Genomic DNA, 24,921 nt, shown 5'->3' on the forward strand with positions numbered 1-24,921 from the left:
GCCTTTGCTTTGTCTCTCCGCTATTCCTTGCACATATTTCATTTCCCTTCACCTTTCCCCGTGTGTGTAGGGAAGCAAAGCAGAAACTCTCCATTTGACATCCTTACCTTTCCTACCCCGTTTATATTACTGCCTTTCAATTTCCTTCACACAATACTGGCCCTCACCTCCAACACTAGTCAGGTGCCTATGAGAAACTTTTATTGAATTAAACGTATGCATGAGGCGCATACGAGGTGCAGCTGCCATCGTGGTTTCACAGAATCGGCGGCGCATTCGCAGCCCATGGTTGTATAGTTAGAAGGTCTGCAGAGATCCACCGGGCGTCTCGTACCGTAGCAAACAGTAAAAGTGGCCACTCCAGCTATTTTGCTGTCGACTTTGAGCTTCTCAACTACTTATAGGCAGCTTAACATTCAGGAAATAAAATTCGAAATTATATTTCATATTTTAGTGCTCTAACAGAATTTTTAGCACTATATAAATATTAAAATGTCACTAAGTGCTCTCCAAGAAACACTAAGACCACTATATCACGCTGCGGGAGTGGTCATGGTTGGCAGCTTGACTGTGACTTGTCAAGTGCGCGAGCGCCGTCATCGGAGTGGTTCAGCCATGCGAAGAGGATGACGAATCGCTGCAGTGGTTGAACGAGCACGCCTAAGAACTAATTCGAAGATGACGACAACGAAGGCGGCACGCCACGTGTATTCAAAACATGAAGCGTTAAGCCAATGAGTGGTCTATAGGGTAGGGCAGTCATTGTTTTTTTCGCAAGTCCACAGAAAGTGATTTTGTACATTGTTAAATGCATATTCTCTTCGTATTTTATTGCGTTCTGTTAACCACATAAATCACTGACGCCGGGGACCATGGTGGCCTTGAAGACAGGAACAGCTGCAGCCAGTTCTTAACGTGCTATATCATATTCGACTTATTCTTTGCCTATCTTGCGTCGCTATAAGTGGCCGACGCCAGTGCTAACAGCGTCACATCGGAGCTTCCAACCAAGTGGCAGACAATGAACCTTGAAATCCGTTAAAAATAAAATGACTTGTTAGAAAACACGCGCTATGAAGAGGTACTGTTCGATGCTGAGGGCTTTTTGGTGTTCCTTTACATAATGGAACTGTGCGCAATGGCTTTCGAATAAGTACGGCACGCCACTTTGTCAACGAAATGGCCGTTTGGAAAAGTCCTCACGGGTGATGTTTTTCGAAATGGCGTGCCCATGCTCCAACATTTCTGCGTTGATCTCAGCGTTTGCTACTTGTTGTGTTGCACTGCAGGAAGTCTTCGAGATCATAAATTTCGCGTGAAGCGTGGTTCCTTTTTCTGGTGAACAGCGGTTGGACAAGGGAAGCGTCGATTAGGCGGCGGAAACTCTGTGTGCCTCACATTGGCCGTGTTTAATTGCGCCACAGTTACGCCAAACCTATAGTCAGCTGTGACAATATTCCTTCCCTGACTGTGGACGGCCTAAATGTAAACCGCAGAAAAAAGTGCCGGTGACGTCACGCTCCCCTCCCTTAGCCCTCACCTCTCCTTTCCTCTGCCGGCTACACCCTCGTTACCCCTGACCGCTCTCCGTCTCATCGCCTTATCTTCGCTTCCTCGGCCGCTCGCGGGTTGGCCGATGCGACGCGGCGCGCTGACTTGTGCGGGTTATTCATGCAGATTGCCAGTGGCTGCAAATCAACGCAAACCAAACGCGAACGTTAGTTTCAATTTTTGTTATTACTTGGAACGCTGACCAACCACCCAACACACGCCGCACCTTGTAGGAGGATGTGCCTTTCCAAGAGTTGGCGCATCTCTGGGTTTGACGAACGACTTCACCGTCTGCAGTCCAGTCCTCGTTACTGGACAGCCTTTTCTGCTATCTGTGAAGAACCAAATTTCAGAAAAAAAAGGCTAATTCACATCTGGTAATATGAGCTCTAATTCGTCACAATAGAGATTCATTGCAAGCTCAGTGCGTGCCTTTAAACTGCAACGAATAAGCGCGGGCATCACATATCATCACAATCACATCAGAGATCGTCCATGTGACCGTTGTGGGCAAAAATTATTACGGAAAGGCTAAGCAAGAACAAAGTTAACGAAATATTATTCAGCGTGCTGCACGGTACACTAAGGTTTTACCAAGCAGAAGCGCAAAGCTACTCCACTTCGCTTATGGTTTCTGCAAGCACGCGCAAATTCTTGGATGACAAAAGTCAAACGCTTGTATAACACAATATCGCTTACCTGTCGCCTTTTCGAAATTGCACAAACTTCGCGTGCTCTACCAAGACGCTCAATTGTCGGGATTCCCTGACATAGCCATCTAGTCGTTTGATCCGAGTTCATCGTTTCAGTCGTTTCACAGTCGTTTAAGACGCCACATTAAGCCGAAGAGTTCCGAAGTTTCCCATGATCGATCTTTCAGTGAAAGCAAATATTCTCGCCAAAGGCAAGCAAATGACACATCCAACTGTATTCTCGCCCCCTAGAGGACCCGGCGACAAACAGCCTATCCAGGTCCAACCTTGAATCGAATGCGGGCCTCGAATCACGGCACGCGTTGAATGCCTCGTCGTTCTCAAATCATCGTGATGCCGGCGCGCCCACACCCGAAAATGGAAGATTGAGGCTGTCGATAGACTTGTATACCGTTTTGCGTGTTATCGCGATGGAAATACAACAACGTATGGTTTAATCTTTCGGGTTGTAAGTTTGTAAGAGTCCACCTAGTGGACTGTGCATTTCGGCCGCTGCTGATTGGATGCAGCTGTACCAGAGAGGAGGAGACGAGCGGCCTTAGCCAATCAGCAGCGGCCGAAATGAACAGTCCACGAAGTGGACTCTTACAGAATACCCCCCCTCCCCCAGAGTCAAGCACCGGAAGGTGAGTGCTAGTTTCGGTTTCAAGGAACGCGTGTGCACCTAGCGGTTGCTGGGCATCTTCAAATTTAGTGGAATGAAGCAAATTACATGTGGTCGTTGTGCTTTTTTTTTTTGCAATCACTAGTTTTTCGAAATAAAGAAAGTCGACTTTACGCGAAAGAATAACTCCACCCGTTTATTCATTTCTCAGCTGCCGTTTTCGTTAATTTACATGGGCAGCACAGCGCGGGCAGCAAGTGAGAGGGACGTACGCCGCGAGCGAGCACCCCGCGCTCAATCTCGCCGCAAGCGGCTCAATCTCGGTGCTTGCTCAGCGATAGCGCAGCTCGGCTCGCGCCTGGCGAAATGCTTCGGTTGCCGGGTTGAGTATGAAGAGGTGTAAGACAGTTTGATTAGGCGCCAAAGAGCGAAAGACGCAGCAGTGCGTCCCAACCAAGTGCTAGGTGAACACGGCTAAGTAGAGGCACCATATGTGCGGCTCTGTGGCACTCGAACGACGGAATTTCGAATTCAGCAAAGCTTTTAAGATTTTACAATGCGGACAAGTAAGCACAACTCTTTTATAAATTTTCTCAATAGGTACTCGTTTCACACGAGCGCAAGACTGTTGTAGGAGTGCTGAGTTTCTGCATAAGCCTGTGTGACATAAGAGCAGTGTGGTTCGGTTCATCCCTCATAACGATTAGTAGTGTTGGTGCTGCCGATGAAATACATGTAATGATGAATGGGCTTTAGTTCGTCTTAGTTGGGTTATACACCTTTTGGTCACAACTTGTCCTGTAGTCGAAAATGTTCAGGTCCAAAATAGGTAAAGAAAGTGTGATCAATCCTTTTTATTTGGTTTTAAGAGTAGTGACGAAGAAATCGTGCGCAAACGTAATTGTCAGCTCAGTTTTCATGTGCCATTACTCTCACGTATATGAAATAAGTAACCCCTTTTTGCCAAATGGTGTAGCGCCCGTGGCTGTAGAAGCTCTCGGGACACAGCTTGAGCAAACTTAAGCGACATTTTCAGGTTGGCACATGGCGTCGTTTTGCCCAGATTAGATAAAAGCTAGAATATTTAGCGTTACTTGGGACATCCTGTTAGCTATGATCACATCGTATGTACGAATTACAGAGCTGAAGAGAAATTGATTATCTATCTTGACATTTGCGCCTTGCTTCGTGTCATCTAGCAATAAAATTATATCACTGAAGAACAAGACGTTCAATTCTGAATTGCGTGCTCCCTTGACTGATTTCTAATTAAGTCATCTTTAATTGCTCCGCTTTTAAATTTCATATGCTTCACAGTGGAAGGACCTACGGAGTCTTCTTCCGGTTGACACGAGCGCGTTTCCATCGTTTTATGCGAACGGCAAAAAAAAATTCAGCATGCTAAAGCAGGAACACAACGGAAAAAATATTCGCAACACACGGCGTAATTATCATACGTTCATGATGGCTGTGCTTACCGCGACTTTCATGAACGCCCGAACAAACCAGGCTTGTGTCATGGCGAAGGGCGGCTTGGGGAATGCGCCTCTACCCATTCTATACGACACATCACCAATGACGTCATGTAGTCATAGTTTTGTTTTGTTTGCGATTTATTTGGAGTACGATGCCCGGCAACCAGTAGTGGTAGTGGTTCTCATGCCGACGCTGGCCTGGCGCGTCGGCATGAGAACGGGAGCAATCCCGATGCCTCATTGAATTCCAGTAAGGTTCCAGGTTGCAGTTCACGGAGGTTTCTTTCGATCGGACTTCCATAATGATAGAGGGGGTCAGGATTTTGGCTGAGTCGGTGCGTGTTGGGTTCCCGATGCAACTGCTGGAACGCGTTGTTCTACGGCCTGGTGCCACCATTGTGGCGGAGCACGAAAAAGATGCTGCCAAGTTGAAATGCACGAACCAACTACTTTGTTTTACCAACGCCGAAGCGCTCGCTCCACTAGCGACTTCGTCGTTGTTGGTGCTTCGGCACATCGGCGCTGCGTCAAAGACACAGGGAGTTTGCGCAGCCTGCGACCGTAATATCAGGCGATAACTACAAGCTCAGGTGAATGAATGCGAAAGTGCTCTCGTTTGTTTTAGTTTGTTTTACGAAATAAAGGTTGCTTTATTTTATTAATGCCTCAGCGTTCTTTGTGTACTTCACCCATATTCCGGGCTCTCTCTATGTTTGTGCGCACCTATCTACCCAAGTGTGAAATTAACCATTTTCGTGCCTACCTGGGTCTATGGTAGACCGTGTTAGAATGCTTAGCGCGTCGGGCTACTGTGCTGATGTCATGGGGTTCGAAAACAACCATCGGATCAAGTTGGGTGTCTGAGTACGTGCTGATTTCAGCATACGTGCCGCTCTTCAACGAACCTCTTTTATGGCACGTTCACACTGAGGAATCCGGCGTCTACAGCGAATGGAATTCTCCTGCCGCCGAAAATCGCGTCGTTCACACTGCTTGCCACGGAGGAAGGAAACTAAGGAGAGGCCCTACCCCCTCCGCGCGCTAGGAGAAAAGTGTGGCGGAAATGACGTAGTAGGTTCTCATTTTTTTGCTGCTTTTTTATTTTTTTTGTTGTATGGCCACGCCTTTTGGGCCACAATGGCGGCGTTGTTATGGTTTTGAGCGCTCACACGTGTTGCTCTGGTAGGTTTCGGGCCGTGGCAAAGGCGCTGAGTGGGCAGGCTTGCGTTAGTCACCGTGTCTTGTTGCGCTGTGTTACCTGCACCGTGCTCTGCCAGATGCAGCGCGAGCGCGCGACACCACGCGCAGCGCGGCGTGGTTTCGCGAAAGATGTAAACAAGAGAGGAGGGTAGCCCAAAAGGCGGAGCATCGCCATGAGCAACGCCAAATTCCGGCTTCACTTTTGCTTCACAAAGAGTGACGTCAGGGCCTCTCCTTAGTTTCCTTCCTCCGTGCTGCTTGCGCACCGCGCCGCCGGAACGAGATACAGCGCCATCTGCCCCATAAAGTGCTAACCTCCAAGCGAGCGCGGGATATCCCGGATGTTCGCGCGACTCGAAATTGCGCAGTTGTCTCCGCCCACGTCCAGTTCGTGTGTTCATTTTGCGCGTTTCCCACATTGCTTGGAAAGGCAATGATAAACCCTGAGCAAGAAGAGGCAGTACTGCTAGCCCTGTTTGGCGAGCACCTTTCTGGCGAAGCGTGACGCGCAGAAGCATTCGCCGAAGAGACGACGCCACCGGCGTTGGTGGGTTCGTCCTGCTTTGCAAGAGCGCGCGTAACTTGGTCAGGCCACCTTGTCAGGTCGCTTAGACCTTGTGCTTCGCGTGGTACTTGTCAAAAAGGACGGGGCGGTTACGTACCAATTCGATGAGCATTTCAGAGGTCGCGATGCGTACAAGACTGCGATATGACGAGCGCGTCGAGCTTGGCCGTCATCTTTCTAATTGCTGAGACGCGCTCTGATTGGACCGCGGCGAGGGAATCCGGCGGCAGCTGCCGCAAAAATCGGTCCGGGAGCGATCGGCGCCGAAGGGGCTATTCCGGCGGATCTCGCCGCCGCCGAACTGAGTTCCGCCGAACTGGGCGCCGCTCCAGACGCCGAATGTCTCAGTGTGAACGCGCCATTACGCAGTCATGGGTCACTGTAGACGTGGCACTAGGCGGGTACTGCTGTCCGAAGAAACTCTTGGATGATAACTTGGAGCATTGGCTATGTGGCACTCAATCTGTGCTAGTCTGTTTTTGATGCCAACTTGAGTCCCTGGGTCTGTGCCAGTAGGTGTACGCCGCTGTACAATGAAGAAATAGATCCCTTAAACTTCTCCGATGCTGAGCGAAATCGAAGCCACCTCACAAGCGTTTCACAAGGACCGCAACCACATGCAGTTGCAGGCTGCACCACAATTGCACTGGGCACGTGCCGTTTTTCAATGAAGGTCTCGCCAACTTGGGCCACTGAGTATGCGCATAAAATAAAGAACCAACTTTAGAGAAGGAAAACTGTTCCTTCCACAGTAGTACGAAAATAAGAAGTGGCAGCGCATGGAACTTAGCGGGGGGCCCGACAGATAGCGCTAATTATACGGCAAGCGGAAATGCATTTTTTCGAGTGCAATAGACAATATGGCCGCTTTTTCCCGGCGGCGCACGCTCAGTGCGCGACGTGCTCGCCTTGCTGGCTTTGCGGCATGCCTCAGCTGACGCGTTTTAATTGCCAGGAGACTAAAGAGCCTTTACTGATGTCCACACAAACAAGCCACTAGGGAGTGAACAGGACGTGCAACTTTATTGGCAGAAGAAAAGCAGTGCACCTTTTCTTACAAGAGCAGAAATAAAATTTGCACGTTGAGATGCGCTGAAACCACTAACGCGAGCTCGTAAACTGCTCACTTTCGTCGTCGCACATGGCGGTCTGGTGACGAGCGACAATCAGCAGCGCAAGCAAGTTGGGAAGTTCCCCACCTGTTTGCATCGACAGTCGCCGTAACTTGCATTTCGAAGCAATCGGGTGACACACGGCATCTGCAGCCACAGCCAACACAGCGACATGGACTACCAGGCATTTTAGCGTTACCTCCTTTGTAACCTACATGTTTCTTTTTGTTCTTTCGGAGGCCGCTAATGTGTAACTCATACTTGGTGCCCCACATTCTCAATATGGGTACCGTCATCTTGCAGCCACTTTTGCAGGCCTTTCCACCCATGTGGATATCAACTTCATGCACTTCAAACTATGTAATCATGTATGATAATCTCCGTTCACGCCAAATCGCGGTGGAAGAAGGCCACAAGCACACTTTACCCGCGGCTGCAGCAGGAAAGGACGAACAGGGAGCACCGATCACAGTACATGTAAACTGGGATTCTTTGTCGCTGTGCGGACTGCAAGAGCAGGTGCTTACCTCGAGAGCCTGTTGCCCAATGCAACTGACCAGGCCGCCACATCTGAGAAATGTGACAAGGCAACCATGACCAAGTGGGACAGCATTGAAACAACACTCTGCAATCAAATCACTTCAGCATACTCTAACATAACCCTCAATCAATACATTGGCTACGATCCACATGACAACAGTCAGCATACACGCACACGGGTCGCATGCAGCACATTCAACCGTCCGACTGTAGGCATAGTGCTTGCCTTCGTTGCACATGGTAGTCTGGTAACAAGCAACAACAAGCAGCGCAAGCACATTGGACAGTGTGTCCCACGTGTTTCGCCGTTGAAGATGAGCAACTTGCATTGCGAAGCAATCGGGTGACGCAAGCATCTGCTGCCGCAGCCAACACAGCGGCATGGAGTGCCCGGCATTTTAGCGTTGCCTCCTTTCCAACCTGCACGTTTCTTTTTGTCCTTTCGCATGCCAATAAAGGGTAACTCACACTTGGTGCCCCACATTCTCTAAATATGGGCATGGTTGGTTTTGTGGGCATCACCACTTTGCAGCCACTTTTGCAGGCCTTTCCACCCATGTGGATAGCAACTGCATACACTTCCGACCATTTAATCACGTATGATAGTCTCCGTTGACGCCAAATCATGGCCGAGGATGGCCACAAGCGAAATTTGCACACGGCAGGAGCAGGAAAGACAGAACAAGGAGCACCAACCAGGGTGCGTGTAAATTTGCAGTCTATGTCACTGTGCGGACTGTAGGAGCAGGTGCTTGCTTCGAAAGACGGCTTCCCAATCCAACTGACCAGGCTCCCACATACGAGAAACGTAACACGGTGACAAGTACCAATGCGGACAGCAGCGAAACCAGATTCTGCAATAAATCAATTCAATGTAGCTTGCGCAATAACACAGGCTGTCGAGCAAGAATAGCAATCCTGAATAAGACTCGCAATTGAATATGGGAATGAGAAATCTTCCATTCAAGAAAGAAGCCACTCTACCTTGCAAACACTGAAAGCCAAATAACGATAAGAAAAGTTAAATGCTACATAGCACACAGTGTACAGGTTAATGCAAGACACACGCCAATCCCACATCAGCTATTTCAAAAGACGAATTCCACATGGCAAAGTACACTAGAAACTACTGCTACATATATGTTATGCTTCTAGACAGTGGCTGGTATTAAATATGAGCAAAGAATCGGTTGACCTTTAATGTTTGGATGGGGAAGAGGAATGATCTCTAACAAGAATGTGGAATGGAAAAGCTCGCATTCATTGAATAAAAACACTCGGCACAAGTTGAATTCGGCAAGACCAGGAAGCTCATCAAAGAAGGACAATCTGACGGAACTCTTTCGGCCAGCGTCGTCTGTGCTTGTTGAGAGGCTGAAGGTACTCGTACATCCGAAGACACAGAATTTTTGTTGTTGAGCTACCTGGATGACTCGGCCAATATCCGTGCTAGTGGAATGATGGCGGAGGCTCTTTTCACTCTTGACACAGTTGTCCGTAGACTTGATATCTCGTTCAAATAATTCTGGAATGGCTTCTTTGTTTGTGGTGTAAAGCCTTGCGAATTCGGCTCCAGCCCCTTCCTGCTGGTGTAGATGGGGGGTGCCGTGATGACCAAGATGTGCTTGGCACAGACTCTGTTGGGGCAGAACAGTGACATATGAGATACAGCAGGCATTATCCAAACTCATGTAGTGTTTTCTTTTATGTTAGAACCAATAATGCTGAACTGTAAACATGAACAAACGTTCATATCATCTGCTACAAACAAATGGCATGTACCTTCATACTAGCAAGCCAATACAGTATATATCAAGCATGTTTATTTCTGAACCAGGTGTTTACGTTGTAGTAGCAGCCAAAGTCCACAAAATGACCTTGTTGTAGCAGGCAGCAGCTTCTGTTTAGTGCATGGAGTGTCTTGCTTTATACTGGTGCCGTCCTCATTACTGCATGTCTGGAACAGAAATTTTGACTGCATCAGAAATGGAATAAGCACAATTTTGCAGTATAAAATGCGAAAAGGTGTGACATGTACATTGTAATGGTTTGTGACTACAGAACACATGCAAATGTACACTGTTTGTTCAAGGGTGCTTAAACAGCATGGCAAATAAATATTGTTACTCTCCGTAAAATTGATGTCTGCTCAACTACAATGCATGTCAACAGCATAAGTACTATTAAGATCACAAATGAAAACATTTGTGCGCTCGTTTATACACTAGCAAAGATCACACTGCTGGTTTCACAAGGAAATAGATTCAAGACATGAGGCTATTAGAACTCATGCATTCTTTTTCTTCATGAACGTGATGCACCGCTTCCCTACAGCAAAAATAAATGTCCTCAGGTAAACCAAACTGAACAGCAAGAACATTTGGAACCAACATGTACGAAATATGGGTGAATTATCATGCGTGCACCTGTTTAATACATTAAATTCAGTAATATTGCTTCAGTTTATCAAACGGTTATTGGGTTCTGTGGACGAAAGAAGTTGCCGGTGGACCCGAAAAAAGGCTGATAAGTCTACTCAGACACCCATGGCAACGGCTACGAGATGCAAAATGTTACGCGCGTTCCGATATCGCTTTCTCTTTCTTGGTTGTTTGTATAATGATGGCCTCGCAACTGAAAGTTTATTTCGGAAACAGCAACGCAGGGTCCTGACTGCCCTTATGTAATGCAGCATCTAATTCGTGAACTTGCCTTCGCCGGTAAGTTAACGAGACGAATATATTACATAGCCATTGAAGCAGCAATGTTAAACTGGTCACCGGCATTGCGGTCCCCAGTCGCAGCAGGATCCGGCTCCCATTTCGATGCAGACGTGTTCCACATGGCTCACGACTTAAACCTAGCATTAGGGCTTGCACCCCAAGTTAAATAACACGAGATATCTAAGCGCAATAAGCTGGTTTTAGCACAAAATAAACAACCGATGTACGAACCAAAGAATCCGTACCTGCGATGCGCGCGAATATACCGGTAAAAATTTTAAATCCAGGGAAGAGGTCACGTGGGAGGTAAATGATGCTGAACGCTATTTTGCGTTTAAAATGACAAAAACAACAAATACGGCACTAAAGAGTACAATGTAAAATTAGGAATGATAATTTTATACTTTTTGTCATGTAATAAAAACGCTTCGTTTATTGTTGAAAAAAGCTTGTAGGTGAAACTTGGGCTTACTACGGCGCCTCTAGCGGGAGATAATGCGCTCAAGGGGGGAACCTTTTTAATTGGTGTACTATGCCTGTTTTTTTTAGCAGCGCAACGCGGTCGATTTTCTCCCCCTCTGTGGCCACTTGTTGAACTTGAGAGTGTTCGGGGCCTGGTTTGCGCCACTGAGGGTGCCGAATGCGAGGGAGCGATTGTGTCGAAGGGAGAATCGTGTCCGCAGGCACCCGCGTGCCACACTTCTTGTCTCCGTGGCTAAGGGCGGACTTCTCGGCTGCGCCACTAGGGGGCACCAGCGTACCCAGAAAGTGCTTTTTTTTTTCTTTTTTCATTGGTTAACCTAGGTAGGACATTAGGCAGCATAGTAGCAAGAGCTTGGTGGCGCAACCCACCGCCCCGTTGCAAAGGGGACGCTCATAACATCCATCCATCCAGAAGCTTGAGGAACTCAAGCAGTCTAGATGACTATTTTTCACCGCTTGGTTCCAAAGGGGATGCCGTAGTTGTCCTATGACGCGTTTCTCAGCGTTCGCACGCACCAACCAGCCATGCATTTCGGAGGTGACGCGCCGTCTTGTACCACTGAGTATTGTGTTGTTTGGTCTGTTCTGGTCTTCATTGAACCTCTTTGGTGCAAACTTGGGTCAAGAGGTATGTACCAGTAGGTGTGAGCCGCTCTTCAATGAAAGTCTGGTGCCAACTTTCGTGAATAGGCAAGTGTCATTGGGAATGTGCCGCTCTACAGTAACGCAAAAGAACTAATAATTTTTTTCTCATTATGCTGAGCACTATTAGTCCACTTCACAATGGGTCCCCGTGGACGCAGAACTCCGATACTCCGAACCGAAAGCCCTGCCCAAAGATAGCACTGCGGCAGTGGCTATATTGTTTTTCGAGAACATTCTGCTGCAACATTATACATCAGAAGTCCTTATCATCGACAGAACGGCAATAAAGCGGAGCTTGCGCAGGCCATAAGCCAATACAGCCAGTCAAGTCACCGCAGGACAACCGCTCACTACACGCGGACGAATGAACTGATGAAACGCCTAAATAAGAATTTGAGGAAGTGCTGGCAATGTAAATTGACGTCGAGCACAAAATGTCGGAGGGCGTTCTTTCGTGCAGAACTCTCACTACAACACAGCAGTAAAATAAACAACGCAGGTGGCACCGATCAAGCTAGTTTGGAAAAGGAACCAGGCTACCACACTCGAAGCCATGCTTCCTCACGTCACCGACGAAGACAACTTCGATGTCGCCGCCTATTTAAAACACACTGAAGAAGCCTCACACCTCGCCTGCATGCGTTTCAAAAACCAGCAAAAGACAGACAGCCGACACTACAACCTTCAATGGCGCTATGTGAAGTACCAGTTCGGCAACCGTTTCTGAACTCGAAATATAATACGCCGATTCGGGGACCGAGGGAAAAGCTATTGTGACGTTATTTCGGGACATGGCGCACCGGCTACATCGGAGTCGTGTTGGATCGCCAGGCGGAGTCATGCGCTGCAGGTGTTGCTATATGCGTTAAGAAGGACATTCAACTGCAACCGTTCGATCATGGGATCAACAGAATCACCGACTGTGCGGATGTTTGTGCTATACAAACGGAAGAAGGAATCGTGATCCCGAGGGCGTACGTCTAGCCCGATTCGTCCAAGTGTGAAATCAAGGAGTTGATAACCAAGTATTTCCAGTGGGTCGAAAGGATGATACCATACCTGCGATCACGAACGGAGGCTTCAACGTGGACATTTCAAAGCCAGAAAAGAAATGGTTCATGCAAAACACATTGGAAGAGTTTGGCCTGGTATGTTACTCTAACCCCATTATACCTACCACACATCACCAGATGTGCATTGATTTGATTCTAGCACACAACATCTTCAGGGTGGCTCTCGAATTACTGAGTGTATATCACAGTGATCATAAAGAAATCGTGACTACCCTGACAAAATAAGAGTCTCAATCGAGCATCAACCACTGTCTTTAATAAATCATCCATTCAAACACATCAACGCCCATCATCACACACTTCAAACAAATGACAACCATTCCACTGTGTGAACTTGGAATGACAACGAAAGCTGACGACAGTCAAAGCTCCCAAAAGAAAAGCAAAGTGCTTTCGCTGCCATTCCATCTTCATAGAGTGGAATGGTTGTAATTTTTGTTATCCTTCTACAAAGGGCAATGGTGCTGAAATGCACTCACCTGTCACCGACCATGTTGCAGGATAGAAAGCGGCCTTCACTGTCCTTAAAGACTTCTGCAAGCCTGTGACCCCCTGAATAGGCATCTGTAAAAACGAGACTACGTAGAGTGCACTTGGGTTTCAGAACAAGGCGTTGGTGACCTCGCTGGGTCATTGACGTCCGGATGGGCTCGTAGAGACCAGGACCGATATATTGTAGCAAAGCGATTCCAACGCTATTCCTTTTAACACTTCAACGGAGCATCAAGCGGCGTTACACCACGGTCATCACCACATTGGTCAGTCCTTAAATGTTGTTGCTGCTGTGAAAGGAATAGAATCGAGCTGAAGGAATTGCCACACTATACCGGCGCAGTTAAATTCCAGTTACCTCCAGAAAACCCCTCAAACATAATTTGGGTCTGAACAGTGCAAATGCGTCTGAGCAGATTTTCTAGATGAAAGGAACATCGTAAGAAAATGCACGAGTGACGCAATATTGGGTGCACAACTTGCACGATTGTGTATCTGCGACAGTAGCGAATGTAAGAAACTAAAACCATGTGAAACTATGTGAAACTCGTGTTTACTCTACCACGTCGAATGTGCACAGTGGCCTCTGGAGGTCGCCACATTAGCCTCTTGACAGCTTTAACTATCCGTGACTCCCCTCAGAAGCATTGCAGAAGCTGCAGCGCTTCCCTTTCTTCTAAGGCGCGCGTCCAGAGGAGACGTAGATAGAACTGTAGGGAGGAGGGAGGAGAAGAGGCAGTTCCCATACAAGGGACGTGAGGAGCCGGTGACGTGAGAAGGCAAGCAAACGCTACTGCCATACAACGGCGGTTGCGGAGAAACTGGATAAGCTTAAGTTCAAGGTACGGTACACTACGTTGCTGCCATTTATAAAAAATAAACCCCATGCAAATGTGTCAGCCGGGAATCTTATGCAGGGCGCGCGGGAGCAGAGCCGCATTAATTAAAGCGCATCGCAGGGTCCAGGAGACACAACGGAAGTTGTCGACCGTCAAATCAACATTTCTGTGCCCGCTACGTCAGCTTTGCGGCTATGGCACTGGTAGAGGTCATGGATTTGATCCCGATTGCGGCAGCAGCATTTCTACGGTGGCGCAATAGAAAAAGCACGTGCACTTTGATTTTGGGACACGTTAAAGGACATCACATTGTAAAAATTAATGTGGAGTCCGCCACTACGGCATGCCTCAGAATGCCATTGTGGTTTTGGCACGTACAGCCCCGTAATCCAATTCAGGTTTATTACTTCTGCCACAATGCGATATGCCACGTGAGGCAGTGACTATGCTCAACCCTCTCAGAGGTTATGAAATATGGCGCACAATAACGCCTCCAGGAAACGTGTCCGCCTGTGTGTTCTGTGTAGTGCGCAGACAAACAGCAGTTGTTCCCGCAAGGTAACGTTTAACATCAACTAACCGCTCTCGTGTTAGACTAAACGTTGCAGAAATGAAGCTTTCGCAGTCAACATCACCGATAATTATTGTCAGTCAAAGCATCCAGCACGGAGTGCTTCGCTTACACTGATTCCCACAGTGCATGGGACCTGCACAATTTTTTAACCCTCGTGTTTGTAGATATGTGAAGTAGGTGTATTGCACGTTTCTCATATGGGGAAAACAGAAGGAACGCCGAGGGCGCGGGCATGCGAGTGCAGGTGTAAAGTCACTAAGGACGGACTTCCGGTGCAAGGAGGCTAAGTTCCAGTGGCTTAGGTTGCGCCCACCTGATACAGCCCCTCTATCGTAGGAATCAGTGTTGCCAAGTTTGTGATGCTTTGTAAGATGAGAGAATATCCCCATAGTTTTGTTTCCTAGCTATCATTTCTGTGTAAGAAGATGAATAGAAGAAAGCTTACTGGCTTTGAGAAACAGATGCTGCACTCGGAGGAACCAGACTCGGCCTCTCTGACGTGGCTTGAATATTCCGAACGCTGTACGCGGCCTCAATTAGACGAGGCAGGATGCACAAAATGAAACAAATTCCAGGAGCCCACATCAGTTCTGAAAAGTGCAATGTTTGGTTGCAGTTAGTGCTTAAGGTAATCTAACAGTACGCATGCACAGAGAACATGTGCGACCCAGCTGCACTGTCATGTTTAAGAATAGAATGCCTTCTTTATCGATTTCCATAAAGTATTGCACATATGCAAAAGAATAACTTCGGAAATTTCATTATTGTAATATAGCTTGCGCTTTACATTGTGTCGATGAAAATGTGCTAGGTAACTGTGTGGTGCATTAGAACTCCTTCACTGCGCAAAGCTATTAATTTTTACTGCTGCGAGTAGACAATACCTGTATTAAGAGCAATAACCACCCTGAAGGTGATCCTTGGTTTATCTCTCATCAAAATATCGATGAGGAGGACAACTCAGATAGGCACAGGCCATACCATGGGACGGTAGGCAAGAAAGCTTCGCTTTAGGGAAAGCTTTTTCCGACCACAATTTGAATTAATGGTTTGCTGTTTGGGATTCAGACTTTGGTTTTTGAGCCGAGTACGCACTGCTCACGTACGCCACAATTTTTCGAAAAGTACTATTTCGTCAATCGGGGCCTTTCGGCATGTTACTGGCACATCCTTCTTTTCTACAGAATACCGAAATCATTTATTAAGTACATATCATAAAGTGATTATTCGGAACTTACTATACGGGATTCTCGAAAGGTAACAAGGAAATGTAAATGCGGTTCGACATCTTTCTTCCGTCTTTGACTGACATATCAGAACAACATTAGTAGATTGATGTATTTGATTTGATCATACTACTTATGGTAGCAAATTGCATCGCCATATTTCTCATAGTACCTTTCGGCCAAATAAATAAGCAAGGACGACACCATGTGATAATTAAAAAGAAACGACCACACGCAAGAGCATTGAGCACTTGTGTGCATCTGAATCAATTGTCACTGTCTTCGATGTGACAAGGCACTGCACAATATTGACCCGTGTACTTGTTTATTTTTTCCGGGTGACCGCTTGTCATCGTCTAACCAATGTTATCGCACAGCACAGGCCGCGTCAGCATGTGTCGGAAGTTTCTGGAATGTTTTCGATGATTTAATCCGCTGTCTGTCACCGAATCTTGTGTAATCTGATTGCATGTATGCGCGATGCGAATAGTGTAGCACTTTGTGGAAGACACGCGGGTCCCAGCGATTACTCTGGAACATTCAACGTCTGGTGTATAAAAGGCGACGCGCTTGACCCGCTGATCAGATTTTCGACGACCGCCGACTGTGTTCGCCGCTTTCCTTGAGCTTTGAATGTAGCCTGTTTTGGTGGGCATAGGCACGCCCAACGCAGTATCATCATTCACCGTTATGGTGCTGTGCCCTCGACCGTCACTACCACGTGACAACATCCACATGAGTCTGCACGCATCTAACTAGCCCGAAAGAATAAGTTGGCACCCGCTTCAATGTAGAACGAAGCTAGAAAAGAAACGAATAGAGCTTCTTTAACAAAAATGTTCATTTAAATGTCTCTTCATAATTATCGTTGTTAACAATTTCTTTGATGTTTTTTCTTACTCTATCCACCCTTTGTAAAGCCAAAAAGGGCATTTTAGGGTGTGTGAAAAGGAAAAGCCGCAGTTTCGCCCGAAAGGCGAAGCATCGATTGAGATAGCAAATTAGTAGACAGTTATACGAAGTAAGGATAGTAGATTTATCCACCTGATAAACTTGGAAACATTCGCTTACTAACTTAATTAACAAGCATGTTGTCAGCGCGCACAAGTAGACACGGACACATCACACTCGATGAGCGCGGACATTCGCTGTCAAAACGCTAGTGTGAAGAAGTATGGCAGCAGCAGCGAGCGAAGTGACCTTTGTGCGGTCTATGGCTTGAACGCCAGAGCAGCGAGAACACAGCGCGCAGAAAAGTATCAGCTATCTGCAGGTCCCTTTCAAGATACGGCGCGCGCGACCACGCGCGTTGGGGCAGAGTTTGCACTCGTTGGCGGAGTCGAGGCCGCCGCCATCCGTCCTTCCCGTGCTGCCTCCCCGCTTTCCTCCATATCTGGCGCGGGAGATTGAGCCGCGATCATCAGTTGCCCTTGCACCCAATCGAGAAACGCACAGTTGTTGCCGGAGTACCACGCTTCCCCCTCCTTCCTTCCCAACCCCAAGGGCCTTTCCCGCGACGGAAGACGGCGCGTTTGTACTCCGCCATTTCCTTCGCGCGCGCCAGATTGAGTCGCGATGGTCGGCTTCGCTCGCGCGCTCTCACTCGCACATACAGCATACGACATGCGGCGATGGTGTTATCGACCTGGGACATTATACACAACATCACGGCGGCGCGCCGAAGGCGATGGCGAAAATGCGGCTCGAGTTAAATAAATGCGGCTTTTACTGCTCTCGCAATAAGAGGAACAGGTTTCATAGCTTGAAAAATATGTTCCTGGTGGAGGCATTTCCCCGGAAAAGTGGCTTTTTCCGGGGTGGTGGCTGTACCATCGAAGCGAAGTGGAAGCTTGGCTATCATTAGTGTGAGACCGAATTATTTGACAACATGAAGCACGTAGAGAGAAAGAGAGATATGCAAATGAGAGAACGGCAGGGAGGTTAAACAGAGTTAAAACCTCCGGTTTGCCACCCTGCACTAGGGCAAGGGAAAGGGGGAGTAAAGACGGGAAGAAGATCGTGAAAAAAAATGAAAGGGGACGGAATGGGATCATTATATTCTTTCTAACAGGCACTAGCGCCAGAATTCTCTCTAGTAATTACTATGTGAAATACCATGCTTGAAACGGTAAGCTACTTCCTCAGTGAGCCATTTTTATATGGTGCTAAACGAGCTCAGCGGTAGAGGTCAGACAAGCACAAAAAAGTGCACTGACTCGGCAAGAAAGCTTGGATTTAGTAAACAGCTAGCAGAAATATCACCATTATTCCGTCGAAAGCATCGGTCGCTTCAGTCGTCTTCTGTGTAAAAGTCGTTGGCGGCTTCATTTTCCCGGATGCGTTTCTCAGAACACACTTGTTTCTACGTTCAGTCAGCGTACGTGACCAACCAGTGGAGATCACCGTACGTTCTAGGCCGTTTTACCGCCATCTCGCCAAACGCAGCTGACTCAGCCCGGCTCGGCTGGGCAAGAATCGGCCGTGTATCACCGTTCGTATTGCGCGCGCCGCAGGTAGATACTTGCAAGCTGCAAACGCCATCGCTGCCATCTCCTTTTCACTTCGCATCTTATTCGCACCGCGTATGCAAACTTCAAGGCGACACCTTGCGTACATTTGTTTTTATAAATGAAAAAGCCGCCGTTGTCACAACCTCTGGTCATGTGAAAAGTCTTTAATCCTAATAAATATACGAAAGCACCAATGAGAAGTGTTAAATGTCACACATGCCTGGTAACATTCAACCAATATTTTTTTCAAATAAACGCGTTTGAAAAGATGATGGCCTAACAGACAAATTTTAACACTACCCTCGAGCGATGCAAATGTTATGGGGCTTGCGTTATGAATAGAATATTTTCATGGCCCCAAGCGACGGGGAATATGCGGCGATACACATGCCGCTCGGCCGCCATTTCATATGACAGATCAATATTGATAATTTGCCTGGCTCATCGCACGAGAAGTTATGGCGAAAATTTCTGCACTGGCGACCCAGTGCGACGTCACGCAACGTCAAATTGACATTTACCAAACGGACCCTTCTCTGACGTACCTCACGAAGTATTCCTTCAACCAATCAGCAAGCTCACGTGGCAGCTTGCTCTTATCACTACCACATATCCGCAAAATTGCAGATGCATTACACGGGCTTCTTCGCACTACGGTTCACTTTATTTTTAAAGCGCTAACATCGCAATACAGCTTTCAATACTGCTAAGGACCAGGAAAAGATTTACTTGTTAAAGTCCACAGTACCACGTCACGTTTCTTCATGTTGATCGAAACGCAAAATTCCGCTTTGCTAAACTTCCCATTCACGGCACAACTATGAAAACACGTGACCTCTGAACAGCCAATTAAAGAGCCGACATGCCGAATAATGGCGGCGGTGCAGCCGCGATGTTTGTCGAGAACAGACCCTATCATCAACTCCCCAACGTTTCCCGTGGGTCAACACCGAGCACTTCGAAGACCACGACAAACAGCGTTCGTACCAGTGTGCGAAGCTAGTCAGTTTGCCACAGTGTCAGGAATGCTGTCAGCCGTGCACGCTGGTGCCTGGTCAGTTTGAGACAGACGCCTTCAGCTGAATTCCTAGCCCATAACACTCCATTGCCGTTTAATGGATGGACGTGAAGCATAGGGGCTAGAACTCAAGGCGTGAATATGCAGGAGCACTTTGTGAATTGCCATGCCAATGCAAAAATTATTTTGTTTTATAAGAATAATTCACACTTCACAACGGACAATTCAATTCATCTCTAGAACATAAGAGTGTTCTGTAGGAAAAGAAAAAAGTTTAGATTCTAAATTCGTTATAACATTACATCACATATACTCACCCGAAAGGCTCCTCTGTAACGTAGAGATAAGGCGCTAGAACGATGGTATGACTAAAGGTATACAGGTTGCATATTCCCTGTTTTTGATGTTACATAGCCAGCGTCCTGCGTCCGTGAAGCAAATGTGACGACAACATACTTGGGTTATAATAGAACATTAAGCGCACCGAAGCAAAGGCAATATAATAGATAGAATGGCTGTAGAGAACGAGCGAAACGTCTATGCCAGAGTTCGTGGTGCACGTGTGTGCTATAGGAAACACGTCGACAGCGAGTTACAGAGCCCTTGTGTGCTACTATTGTTGTCGCGATTGTAAGCGGACTTCTTACGTTTTGCCCAGCTGTGAAATTCACAACGCTGCCTGCTCACTGTGCGAGCGTGTATATATATATATATATATATATATATATATATATATATATATATATATATATATATATATAGAGAGAGAGAGAGAGAGAGAGAGAGAGAAGAGGAGACGATGAGAAATGCCGAAAGAAAATTATCGTCGACCTCAGATTTCGCGAGACAATTGTGAACAAACTCATTGTCACTATGCTTAAGAACATTTCATAAACGCTCTTTGAGAAAAGTGCTACACTCTTTGACATAAACTATAATCAGATGCTAGAGCCCACGAAATTAACCAAGCTTAACGAACTCATGAAAACTTCAGAACCCATATTAGCAACAGTAGCCAGTACCACCTCCCTTTTACCTTTCTCACGCTTGTACTTCAAGCGCAAGGATTCGGAACGAGTCTGTACCTTCCGCTCACGGTTTAAAAGGTGAGCTGGCCTTCAAAAATTGTATAACCTTTGAGTCGCGTTTTAGTAGTTTGCAAAATAGTTCAAAAATTTCCCATTAACTCAGTCGTGATGCAATGCCGATGAACCCGTACTTTCGCGATGCTAACGTCATCCCTCCAAAACCTAACTCGCATTTCAAAGTGTTTGTCGAAGATTTAGCTCATTATGACCAAAGAATGAAAGCGCATTTTTCTGTTCAGAAATTACTCGCACGAGTCCACCGTGAGCGGTATCTATGTAAGCCAAACAGTTTTATGAAGTCATTCCTTGTCGCTAGCACTTTCGTGGCTTCGGTTCGCTCTGTTGAGCATCTAACGCACAACAATACCTTCATTTGGGCGAGTTGGTTCATGTTTACGGCTTTCATAAAAAAGCACTAAAGACGAAGACGAAGTCCTGTCGTATGTGTTCCTTTGACTTCGTCTTCGTCTTTAGTGCTTTTTTATGAATACCGTTTAATGTACGTTCCAGTAACCTGTTCTGGTAACAATTTTGCCATGTCTTACACCACACTGGAACCTATTCATTTTACTTGTGTGAAAAAGAACATTTCCGTTTTCATTGCGTGGTATCTGTAGATGTTTGTGGACAATTAACAGTTGAATGCAGCTTGCAGTGTTGACTTGTGGCATGAAACTTGCCGTATTCAAACCCGAATCCTCTACGACCCTGGTTGTGCTTGTTGGTGCTACAGATGAGAATGGACGTCTACGTTCTCAAGGTTCAGAAGACTCACAACACCTGGGTGTTCTCTTCAAGCACACGAAAGTGTTCGACTTTTCGAAAAGCAGCAAAATTCCTCTAATTCCAGCGTCTCGAATACGTCATCGGATCAACACTGCTTCGGCTTATCCCATAATGCAGAATCCTTAAGGAATGGCACCGTCAGAGCGCAAAATCATCAACGAGCAAGTGCAAGAGATGCTAGGAAAGCGACTAATTCAAGAATCGGCAAGTGCCTCGGCAGCTCCCATCATACTTTTGAAGAATAAAGATGGTACATGGAGATGATACATGGAGATGGTACATGGAGAAAGATGGTACATGGAACTGTTGACTGGCCGGCAACAGTTCGTTTTTGCAAATAACTTTTCATCCCCTCTGTCTCCTGTACTTTCTGGGGTTCCTCAAGGTTCTGTTCTTGGCCCCCTCCTCTTTTTAATCTACATTAATGACCTTCCTAATGACATATCTTCTAACATACGCCTATTTGCGGACGACTGTGTTATTTACCGACCCATTAACAATAGATCAGATATCCCTGTCCTGCAGCGTGACTTACAAACAGTTGAAAAATGGTGTAAGACATGGTTAATGTCATTAAATGTAAATAAAACCTCATTAATCTCTTTCAATCGTCGGCATTCTTATGTAGCACCCTCATATTTCTTAGGTAATTCAATAATATCATCTGTGACCTGTTATAAATACTTGGGGCTTATCTTAACTCAAGATCTTTCATGGTCCTCTCACATCGCTAATATAACTAACGAGGCTAACCGCACCTTAGGCTTTCTCCGGCGACATCTGAAATTTGCCCATCCTTCGGTAAAAACCTTTGCCTACAAATATCTGGTAAGGCCCAAACTTGAATACGCATGCTCAATTTGGGACCCTCATCATACTAATCTTTCTAACATGCCTGAATCTGTCCGAAACCGCGCAGCCCGATTTGTCTTCCATGACTATTCTTCATATACAAGTGTCACAGCACTAAAATCTAATGCGAATCTTCCTAGACTAGAAACGAGACGTCAAGTGTCCAGGCTCATACTATATCACAAGTTTTATCATGCCCCGATTGGTAACAGCGTCATGTCACCAGCTCACCGCCATTCATCCCGGACCAATCATTCAAAGTCAGTGTACCCCCCCCCCCCCCCCCGCATGCGCGCACATCATCCCATCTTCATTCGTTTTTTCCACGTACAGCGAGAGACTGGAATGATCTGCCTGAAGAAGCAGCGGACCACTCCAGTGCGACTGCGTTCAGGACTGCCATCGAACGCATTTTCCTTTGAAGCAGCCCGCCCCTCATGTAAAACCCCTCTCCAGGGGCATTTCAGGAATAAATAAATAAAATAAAAAAAGAGATTCTGCGTTGAATATTGCCGATTGAATTCCGTTACCAATAAATACCTCTATCCACTGGCCCTTATTGTAAGAGCCGTCGACTGTCTGCAGTCAGCTTCTGAGTTTTCTTCTTTGGACCAGAGAACCGGTTGCTGGCAAGTTTTGATGCACCCAGGTGACAAGGACAAGACTGCATTCGTTGCGCTTGACGGGTTGTACGAATTCAACGTCATGCCGTTCGGATTCTGCAATGCGCCGGCGACATTCGAAAGATTCGTGGACACTATTCTGCGCGGTTTTAAATGGCAGATTTGTATTTGCTACCCTTATGATGTCGTAACTTTTGGACGCAGATTTCAGGAGCACAACACTCATCTCGCTATTGTACTCGAGTGTATGGAAAATGTTGATCTTATAAAAAAGTAAAAAATTTAAATAAAATACATGTAATTTTAGCGACCTTGAAACAGTGGTCTTAGGACATCTCGCCGATAAAGATGGAATCAGGCCCGACCCACAGAAGACATCCGCTCTTTAATCACTTGAGCAACGTAAATTTGTCAAAGAGCTTTGCCATAGGGCTCTGCTCATATTTACGGCTGTTCATACCGGTTTCGCGGATGTCGCTCCCCCTCTGATGAATCTTCTGTGTAAGAACCTTGACTTTCAGTGGAACCCTCAACGTTAAGCCGCTTTTCGCCAGCTGAAGTTCTTGTTATCTTCACAGCCAATCCTCCCGCACTTCGATCCTTCGTCCATCTCCAAAGGAAATTCACACTGACGCCAGTGCCATCGGCATCAAAGCCGCTCTCATTCAGCGCCCTAGGAGCAACGAACATGTCATAGCGTATGCAAGTCGTTCATTAAGCAAGCCTCAACTGAACTACACTGTGACCGAATTAGTATGCCTGGCGGTAGTATTTGCCGTGCGGAGGTTTCTTTCGTAGGTCCATGGTAGTCCGTTCACGATCGTCACAGATCACCATTATTTTGTACTGGCTGGTCAATTTCGTGACCCATCCGGTTGCCTTGCGCAGGGACGTAGCCAGGGGGGGGAGGGGGCTTATGCTGCTTCAGCCCCGCTCCCCTAAATTTTTTCGTGCTGTCCAGCACCGCCGACCACAAGAACCCCCGGCGCTGTAAATCATTCGGGATTTTGTCTAGAATGTCCTGATGGCGAACGGTCTTGTCGCGGCATCTCGTGGTGGCCGCGGAATCTACAGAGCGCATGGATTTTAATTCTGACACTTTACGGGTATAAAGTACTCATAAACTTTTGATGCGAAAGATGCATTGACATTTCCAAAGTAGTGCTTTAGGTTTTCTATTCGGGGTTAACTTTCTGGGTTTAATGTTGTTATAAACGTTTGACGCCAAAGGTGCATTGACGTTTCTAAAGTAGTACATCGGACCAGACGACTAGACAAGCGAAATCGACGCACTATCAGACAAAGTTGACAAAGCACGCAGCAAGGTCCAATGAGACAAAGCGTTGTGGTTGTTCGTTTTTGCCGTCATGTCAGAGAAAATAATATCAACATTTTTTTTCACCTGCGCCAAAGCAACCATGTCAAGACACTAAAGCCTGCAAAGGTAACTACATTCTTACTTATTTTTCTACTTCGACTTTTATTCGCAAGGACACTTCAGCCTCTTCAATTTTTTTTTTTTGTTCTCGTTACCCGCGGGCTGCAGGACCGCGCCAGAGCGCATGCGTTTTTCTTGTGTTACCCCGACCATTGCGCGGTGCACTTTGATGCGCGTTCGTTTTTCTCTGGCCGAGTGGATTTTCATCGGGCAATGTTTTCGACGTTATCTGGCTAGCAGACGAGAAAAAGAAACAATGCATGGGCACTCGCCGTCATTACTGCGGGCAGAGTTAACAGATTTGGCGATTTCTCACCAAATTGACTACCTTTAGAAGCTCCTGGCGATCGAAAATCGTGTTTAGGGACTTGGCTACCTTACAGCTCCTTTCGGAGGTGGTTTTAGCATAGGTGGTGGCCGAATACTACTCACCCCCAACGAGCCCCCTCGAATCGTCAGATCTGCAAGGTCACGCTTGTGTGTCTTGCAAGCTCCGGAAGCAAATTCAGGAGCTTAAAATATATCATAGCCACCACATGTTTGGTGGACCTCTTCGACTTGTCACCCTGGGCTCTTCAGGAGTGCCCGAGATGCATCATATCTGACGCTCATTGGTTGAAATCAATGTCTCGGGCAGTTCGTGACTGTCACTGACGGATAATTGAACAGGCCCAAGCAGCTCCCTCCGAGTAACAGGAATTAACCAATCTTATAGGCAATGTTTTTGCGTCCTTCCAAGGACGGAAGCAATAGGTGGTGTCCTAATATCACCCCAGCGACGATTACCTCTA

The 24,921-nt window shown here is 46.8% G+C and overlaps 1 long non-coding RNA gene across 2 annotated transcripts; it reads right to left on the reverse strand.

Annotated features, from left to right (window-relative positions):
- Positions 1 to 1,783: 1,783 nt before the first annotated feature.
- On the reverse strand, positions 1,784 to 19,910 carry LOC129385413 (uncharacterized). Of its 2 annotated transcripts, none has more exons than XR_008612948.1 (3): positions 19,661 to 19,910; positions 15,035 to 15,179; positions 1,784 to 1,883 (listed from the first exon to the last, which is right to left on the reverse strand). It is a non-coding gene; the product is annotated as an uncharacterized lncRNA (long non-coding RNA). The 2 variants fall into 2 exon arrangements; XR_008612947.2 differs by lacking the exon at positions 1,784 to 1,883 and adding an exon at positions 13,169 to 13,466.
- Between the last annotated feature and the right edge of the window lie 5,011 nt (positions 19,911 to 24,921).

This window comes from Dermacentor andersoni, chromosome 7, assembly GCF_023375885.2.
Source record: "Dermacentor andersoni chromosome 7, qqDerAnde1_hic_scaffold, whole genome shotgun sequence".
In the NCBI taxonomy this organism is placed as follows: Eukaryota; Metazoa; Arthropoda; class Arachnida; order Ixodida; family Ixodidae; genus Dermacentor; species Dermacentor andersoni.